Source organism: Amblyomma maculatum, chromosome 10 (assembly GCF_055883805.1).
Source record: "Amblyomma maculatum isolate TAMU_Amacu chromosome 10, ASM5588380v1, whole genome shotgun sequence".
Lineage (NCBI taxonomy): Eukaryota > Metazoa > Arthropoda > Arachnida > Ixodida > Ixodidae > Amblyomma > Amblyomma maculatum.
The window spans coordinates 156,794,760-156,802,867 of NC_139353.1; positions in this window are offsets into that span (position 1 = coordinate 156,794,760).

Genomic DNA, 8,108 nt, shown 5'->3' on the forward strand with positions numbered 1-8,108 from the left:
TTAATTACTCTTCTCAAAACCATTTTGCGGCCTTGCGTTCTGGGGCCGAAGTCTCACAGTCACCGGGAAGAAAATATTTTCGACCGGAGGGCGAACAGTGGGCCTTTACAAAGGAACACTGGATCACATTATGAAACTCATCATATTACAAACAGCAGCATGAATGAAATGACGGCAAAGCCGGGGTCTGGAAGCTGGAAGCCTTCAACAACATGAAACATTGTAAAAACAGAGGCGAGTGACTGCAATCATTCGATGTATTTCTTGGGCATCTAGCGCGACGGGTAAAATTATAAAGCCATTCTGGGTGGCATTAGCATGCACAAACAGAACAAAATTTACTCGCGGCATTGCTTAGATCATTCTGTGCGTTACAAGCAAAGTGATAATGCCATATGTCAGCGGATCTTCGCCGCAGATAATAAAGAATATAATAGTTCGCGTCAGTATTACCTGGAGCCTACTGGACAAGAATAATTTTGAAATTGCAAGCAATTCGGGGTAAAGTAAAACAGGCGCCTGCGAACCGGCCTAACCGCATGCACATTTCGTATACAGTGGGGTGAACAGCCTTCACGAAAGGACTTCAAATGCGTATTAAACTACTCGAGCACCACCAAATAAAACGATTATGTTGCGATATGGGTGAGCCGGAGATAACAAATTGTGTTTTAAAGGGAATGTTTGCAAATGACTTTTCGAAAATTATGCTTTGGAATCAATGCATATGCTATTCCGTAGCAGAGCGCAAGAACAAACGGATGGATGCATGCTTAGTCTCCTTCATGGCTCATATTTTATGTTACATGCGCAAAATACGTTCACACAGCATAATAAACAACCCGCTAACATTGTTCTTAACTCAAGAAACACTAAAATTAACTTCACGAGCAAGAGAAAACAACTTACCGAAAAAACGAGGCGACGCGTTATAAAGCACGTTGAGGTGGGCAACACCGGCCGCACATGACCGGCGCAACACCAACGTCTATATAGAGATGGGACGATTGGATGCAAATCGGTGGACGTATGATGAGCTGTCTATCTTTGAGGTAAGTGGAAGCACACACCATTACAGCGCCTGGTGGTTAGACCCTTACTTGCTCGGCAGCGACACGGCTCGAGTGTCCGCTCTTTAATAAGTACGTTTATCTATGACCCTACCGGTAACATATGCTTGTTCTTACACTTGTCAACATATTGTCGCGTGGTGGCGACATGGCCGTAAACACCAAAAAAGAAGTTAGGCGTAATCGCCCTGAAATCAACTCTTTATTGGGCTGACCTGCTCCCGCAAAAGAACTAAACTCGGAGGCGGCAAAAGCAACAAACGCGCTTTGTGGGCGTCGAACTGAGAATGCCTTTCGCTCCCGTCAACTCTCGATTTAAAGGCACCGAAGGAAGGTCTAGATAAAGCTGTAAACGGGGACTAGTATAACCTGGAACATTGGAGGGTAAACATAAAAGAGTAGGTGGAATCTTGGAGATACAACTCGTCGCATCTGTCGCAAAAAAGAAAATGATAAAGAGTCGTCTCGGGAAAACGAACGTAAATAAACAAAGAATATAGAATCGATTCGCGCGATTCACAGTGATAATGCCGCATGCCAGCGGCTGCAGAAAAAGAATAAACACAGATTTGAATAGTTCGCGGCAAAATTATCTTCACGTTGGAATAATAGCTCCCAATGTAAAAAAATGAAAAAGATACACTACCTCTAAGCTTTTCTCTGTAGACGTGGCTTCGGCTATTTACTTATGTATGGAAAGCACAGGTTATAAACAATTTCCAATTTTCTGCCGTGCTACAAAAGGTTTCGTACTGCCTATCTTTGAGGAAACAAGAAGGCACACAAGTCAAAGTTTCCGAGCTCTCGGACACAATTTCTATTTCCGATCATTTTTTACTCGAGAAACAGAAGAAAACAGCATTTAGTCAGTGAACCTGACCATGTGAGGAATTTTCATCGAACATTGGGCATCTCAATTTATATACGTCATCGACACTTGGCATCAATCCTCCTGCGGCGCTTGAAAGAACGTCTTATTATATTTCGCCTTGAAACTTATCTTCGCTCGGTCTCTGAACACCAGCGTTACTCCTGACAACTGAAAATAGAGCTGATTTGTACCTACTTTTATTACTGGGATATGCTGATCCTTGAGAAAGGGGTGAGGCAAGGCTGCATACTATCGCCCTGCCTATTTAACCTATATGCAGAGTGCATCATGAGGAAGGCCGGTCTGGACGAGTCTTCAGCTGGAGTGAAGATTGCTGGAAAACGTATCAACAACCTTAGATATGCGGATGATACCACTTTAATGGCAGGAAGTGAAGTGGAACTCAAGAGACTTCTGATGCGCGTACAAGAAGAGAGTGAGAAGTTTGGGCTTAAACTGAACATTAAAAAGACGAAGATCATGGCGTCTTGCCCTATCAAGTCCTGGAGCATCAATGGACAAGAAGTGGAAGCTGTGACAGATTTTCTGTTCTTGGGCGCCAAGATTACCACGGAAGGAGACTGCAGCCATGAAATTAGGAGACGCCTGCTTCTGGGAAAGAGAGCAATGGTTAGCCTTGACCGCCTAGTAAAGAGCAGAGACATTAGTCTGCCAACCAAGATCCGTATAACCCGTGCTATGGTCTTTCCAGTTGTGATGTATGGATGCGAGAGTTGGACTGTGAAAAAGGCTGACCGCCGAAGAATTGACGCGTTTGAATTGTGGTGCTGGCGAAGACTCTTAAGAGTTCCTTGGACTGCCAGAAGATCAAATCAGTCGATATTGTCGACCATAAACCCTGACTGCTCATTGGAGGGTCAAATTCTAAAGTTAAAGCTCAGCTACTTTGGTCATCTGATGAGAAGAGAGGAGTCGCTGGAGAAAGATTTGATGTTGGGAAAGGTTGAGGGTCGCCGGAGAAGGGGTAGGCAGCGAACGCGATGGTTAGATGGCATTCTCGAGGCATTGCAGATGAAGCTATGTGATGTTAAGGAGATAGTGAGAGACCGGAAAGCGTGGCGTGACATGGTCCATAGGGTCACGAAGAGTCGGACACGACTGAACGCCTGAACTGAACTGATGCTGATCCTTCAGAATATATTCCCATTACTTTAACGTGTATCGCACGTTAAGTCATCTAGCATATAGTCTGCTTACCATATTTCGGTGTCCCGCCTCATGTATCCTTCGCTGAACATATACCTAGTAGCCTGCCGTGTGAATGTTCGAAAGTAATACCAGCAGACCCAGTTGTCATCATACATTTCATCGTGACTTCGCATGAACATGATAATTCTGCCGTCAGTGTTTAAAGCCTGCAAAAAATAGAAGCATGAAATAATTTTGCTAATTTTACGTTATTTCAGGAAAAATTAGGGCTATTCTACGACCTCCATTTGAGGGTTTCACGCGGCAGCGTTACGATTCCTGTTAGCCAGCTCAATGTGCTGATTATTGTTGCGTGCGTTCGTTTTACTATATCGTAATCACTATAGTCTCCTCCTTGTGCCTCTATTACATATAGCTTCATACAGTCGTAAGGTACGGTCATCGAACACACACACACACACACATATATATATATATACCCAAGTAGCACACATTACATGGCCCACCGGGGGCCCGTATGGGCAAGTTGGGCTTGGGAATACACAATAACACCCACGAGGGCCCGCTTTAGGGATCAAGCGGGCGAGCCCAAATTGGGCTTGCCCATGTTTTTTCCATTTGGGCATTATATAGGCGTGGAAAGGGCTAACTGAGTACATATTCCCACATCTGGCCCTCAAGGGTCCCGCTTGGGAAATTTTAGGGCCGATGCAAATGAAATTTGGGCTTTGTGTAGGAAACGCATGGGCTGATCTAATTGGGGCTGCCCACTCAAAAGCCGAATAGGTCCTGCATGGGCCGCGGCGGGGCTAAATACGGGTATGCCCGCACATTCCCTACATGGGACCCTTGAGGGGTACTTGAGGGAAAGTCAGACGAAAATCTGGAATTCATGCAGAAAATTCCTGGGCTGCCCCAAATAGGGTTGCCCACCAAAAACCTAGATAATTTCCGCGTGGGCCGTAGCGAGGCAGGCAATTGCTCCTTCCCACTTCTGCCCGCATCGGTCTCTTGCGGGGCAATTTAGGACAGATGCGATGCAAATGTGGGCCTAAAGCAAATAGATGACGGGCTAGTCCGATTGGGGCTGCCCACGCAAAAACCGAATAGGTCCCGCATGGTTTGCGGCCGGGCTGAAAAGCGACCATACCGCCACGCTGCCCACACGGGTATTTCTTGGGGTACTTGCGGGAAATTGCAATATATATTCGTAGTCCATGGGGTAAAATCAAGATCAGCCCAATTGGGGCGGCCCATGAAATGCAGCAGTGGGCCCCAAATTGGCCGTAGGCGGGCTTACCGCTCTGAAACGTCTCCACCCTATCTTTAAGGCACCATTTTATTTATGTAAATCATGTTATACCGGCTACTAATTGCCTCTTCTGGAGGTTTCACATAACTGTCCTAAGCATACCTATGCAATGAATAAAGACTATTTATTTTTTTCTCTAACAACTACGTTATTTATGCAGTGTCGACATAAAATATGCAACAGTAACTGTTCCGCTTTACGTGTATGCACTGAACGACCTCCAAATGTTTCCTGCGGTATTACTATTCTACACGCACCACCGAAATAAATATTCAGACCAACGTGTTGGGGTTGATGTGGACCAGCCCACATTAGTGTAGTGTTGGGAATAAATTTCTCTCATGTTACTGAGTGTTGCATACAAGGAAAAAAATAGCGCATAATGTTTCACAATTGATTAATGGAATTTGGGCGGCCCCGAAAATGCCAGATTCAACCCATCAGGGCAGCACGTGGGCCAGCCCAAAACGGACTGGCTTTCGCAAATCCCGCGCCTGTATAATTCAGGTATTGGAGGGATTAATCGACTTAAAAATTAAAACCTTGATCAATGGGATGGCATTGCCTGCACAAATGTGGGACCCATTAATGATTCTGGTGTGCTGCCCACATTCGTCTACCTGGGCTGAATGCGGGCAGCCCTATTTGGGCTGCCCACATGGATACAGATTGGGACCGATAGCGGCAGAATTGGGCAGCTAATTTTGTTCGCTCAAACCACGACTGAGAGCACTACAATCGCGGCGCGCAAGTGCGCTAGTCACGTGGTATTATTTGTATTTCGCGGGCTTTCTTTTGAGCCCGAAAAAAAAAGATACACGTGAGACATTTTTATCGCAATTAATCGAATGGGGGTTTCTGAAGGTGCTCTACAAGTTTCCAATTCACATGTTTGGTCTAAAGTCGATATTTATTAAATTGGAAAATTAACATAGTTAGCTGATTCAGTCATCGCAAAGCAAAAAATTGCCTGTAGTGCGCTAGGAGGCTGCCAGTTGAATGAATGCAATTTGTGTCACTTCCTACCTCAAATGTATTATTTTGTATACCTTGGTTCAAGTTAGCTGGGAGACTGGTATATATATATATATATATATATATATATATATATATATATATATATATATATATATATATATGTATATATAGGCAGATCAATTAAGGGGAAATGAGAGTGCTCGTTATAATACATGCAGGAAAGAAGCCAACAGTCGGCGAGGCCAAGGAAAGCGTTGGGGATGGTACTTTGTCTTTTTTTTAATGTTCACTTGGATAATCACAGAAATTAGTAATGTAATCTGTTCAGGGGACAAAGTTTTGGCTTTGGCTTGCTGGTGATAATGTATAAAAGTAAGAGGCACGGCGAATAGAAAAGGACGAACACAGTGGCCTTTCTTGTTGCCTTGAGTTTGATATTGTCTATTCACCCAACCTCATAATATTTTAAATACGAAGCCTGAGCTGTCAGCGCCTCATACCTGGGCCATGTGGCGTGCTCCCTTGACGTCACACAGACCTCCGACCATTCTGTGCCCGGCTGCGTATTACTCATCCCAATGCACAACTGCGACGCGAGCGGGAAACCGCTGATGGAGAGAGAGAAGAGGCCGTCGGCTTTCTATTACAAGCTCCCGACGGCGCCCCCATTCACCGCTAGCAGGGGTAGCGCCCGCAGAGGCAGGCCTTAGCACAAGTGTTGTTGAGTGCCTAGGCGGCGTGCGATGAGTCCTGTTGCGTGGGTGTGCGTGCGTACTCTTGTGCTTCGAGTCTTCTTCAAAGACCGCACGAGGCTTGTCCTCTTTTCTTGCCTCGGATGAGCTAAATGCAATTGGTGCATTAATTAAATCGCTTGCGCCGTGCCACTAAGCCCTTCGTTACTCAGACAAAGGGTTGTGTGACATACCGCTTACATGCAAATTGGCTCCGAAATGAGACTTATTACCAGTTATGAGAGAACGCAAGCCTTGTATTTCGGCGAGATCCTCACTAAGGTACGACTGTAATACAAAAGCCGTCCGGTTAAGAAAATACCTGTATTTAAAATAAAACAATATCCGCAGCTGTGCTTCACAAGCCCAAAAGCTGATACATTACTTTTGTGAGCGCCTCTACTGCGTGCAGACAGCTTCCGCCATGCATGAAGTAAGAATGATTTGGGCATTTCGCAAGGCCACAGCGAAATTAATGCGCGGGGACTAAAAGCACTTGGCTGCTTTAGGGATGACCTGTTTTGTTCTTCTATACTAGGAAGTGGAACAGTAATGAGATGCTGCCGCAAGGTTTCAAGTGAGGTCTGTTGTTGGAACTCTAAATGAAGCAGCTATGATGTACGTTTGGTTATTTGCTAATTACGAACTTCGGTACTCGTCCGGTTTCATGAGTGACACACACGTCCTTTTATATTTGATCTTGGCAACAAGTTCCAAAGTGTGGACATATCAAAGGAAGTGACCTTTAGCTTTTAATAGCTATTGCGGCTGTCCTAAGACTTATACAGTATAAAAAATTGTTTTGGCATGCTACTTTTTCCAATAATGACAGCCATGTGGCACTTTTCAAAACAATCTTGTTTGCGTCATGCCCTGGCGGATATTGTCATCGCCGTCTGCTGCCTCTGAATGCACTAATGAGTTTTCTTCGGTTAGTTTGGCCACTAAACAGAGTTTTATTGCTCTTTTAGCGTGGTTGTTACAAAATCGGCGCATATTGTTGTTAAGTCAGCGCGGCACGGAGAAAGCCCGAGCGGCGTCTGCATCGGATGTTCCACCAAATTCCAGAAACGTCCTTCTCCGCGACAGTGCGATTGGTGCACTCAAGCTCAGATATTAGAAAACGAGTTGAATTTACGAACAGGTCGCAAACTGTGTAGCATCAGAGCGATATCGAGATGGGGGGGGGGGGGAGGGGGGGGGTACTGCTACGCAGCGGTTAGGCGAGGTTCGCTAAGCAGACTTGAGGCTATACCCAAACGGTTTGGTCTTCAGATATGAATCTGAAAAAGCTCATTGAGGCTGGCACCCAGTTGTGGTTTTCCGGTGCCGAACTGAGAAATGGATTATCCAGAGCGAAAAACTGCGAAGAGAGACAGCAGAAAAGAAAGGGAGAAGGCTCGAAGGGAAGGCGAGGATGAAAGAGAGAGAGAAGAAAAGGAACGGGAGAGGGCTCGTAAGCAAGCCGGAGGAAGGAAGAGAGAAGGCTTGAAAGGAGGGAGAAGAGGAATTTCCGCGGGAAAAGGAATTGCTTACTATGAAATTTCAGCTCCAAAGCTCAGGTAACAGCAACGGTTCAGCTGAAGTGTTCAAGTGAAGGACATAGCAACTTAAGGATAGACGCAAGGAAGTTGCTTCCGAAATACAAAGAAAAAAAAGACGATCTCGACGCGTTCTTCATGCGGTTTGAATTGATCGCCAATAGCAAAAATTCGACAGACGTTGAATTGGCTACCATCTTGAGCACGGAACTTAGCGGTGAAGCACTAAGCGTGTTCGGAAGACTTCCTCCTGAGGATCAAACCAGCTATAGCAAGGCTTAAAAATTTAGAATAACTACTGATGGGTTTCTTTGGAGAAGATCAGAACTGGGAAGTCTATGGACGGTGAAATGGGATCGTAATATTTGGCGCGATTGAGTTACTACTTTGACCGTTGGACGGAACTGTCAAAACTAAAACTCGAATATAGCGCAC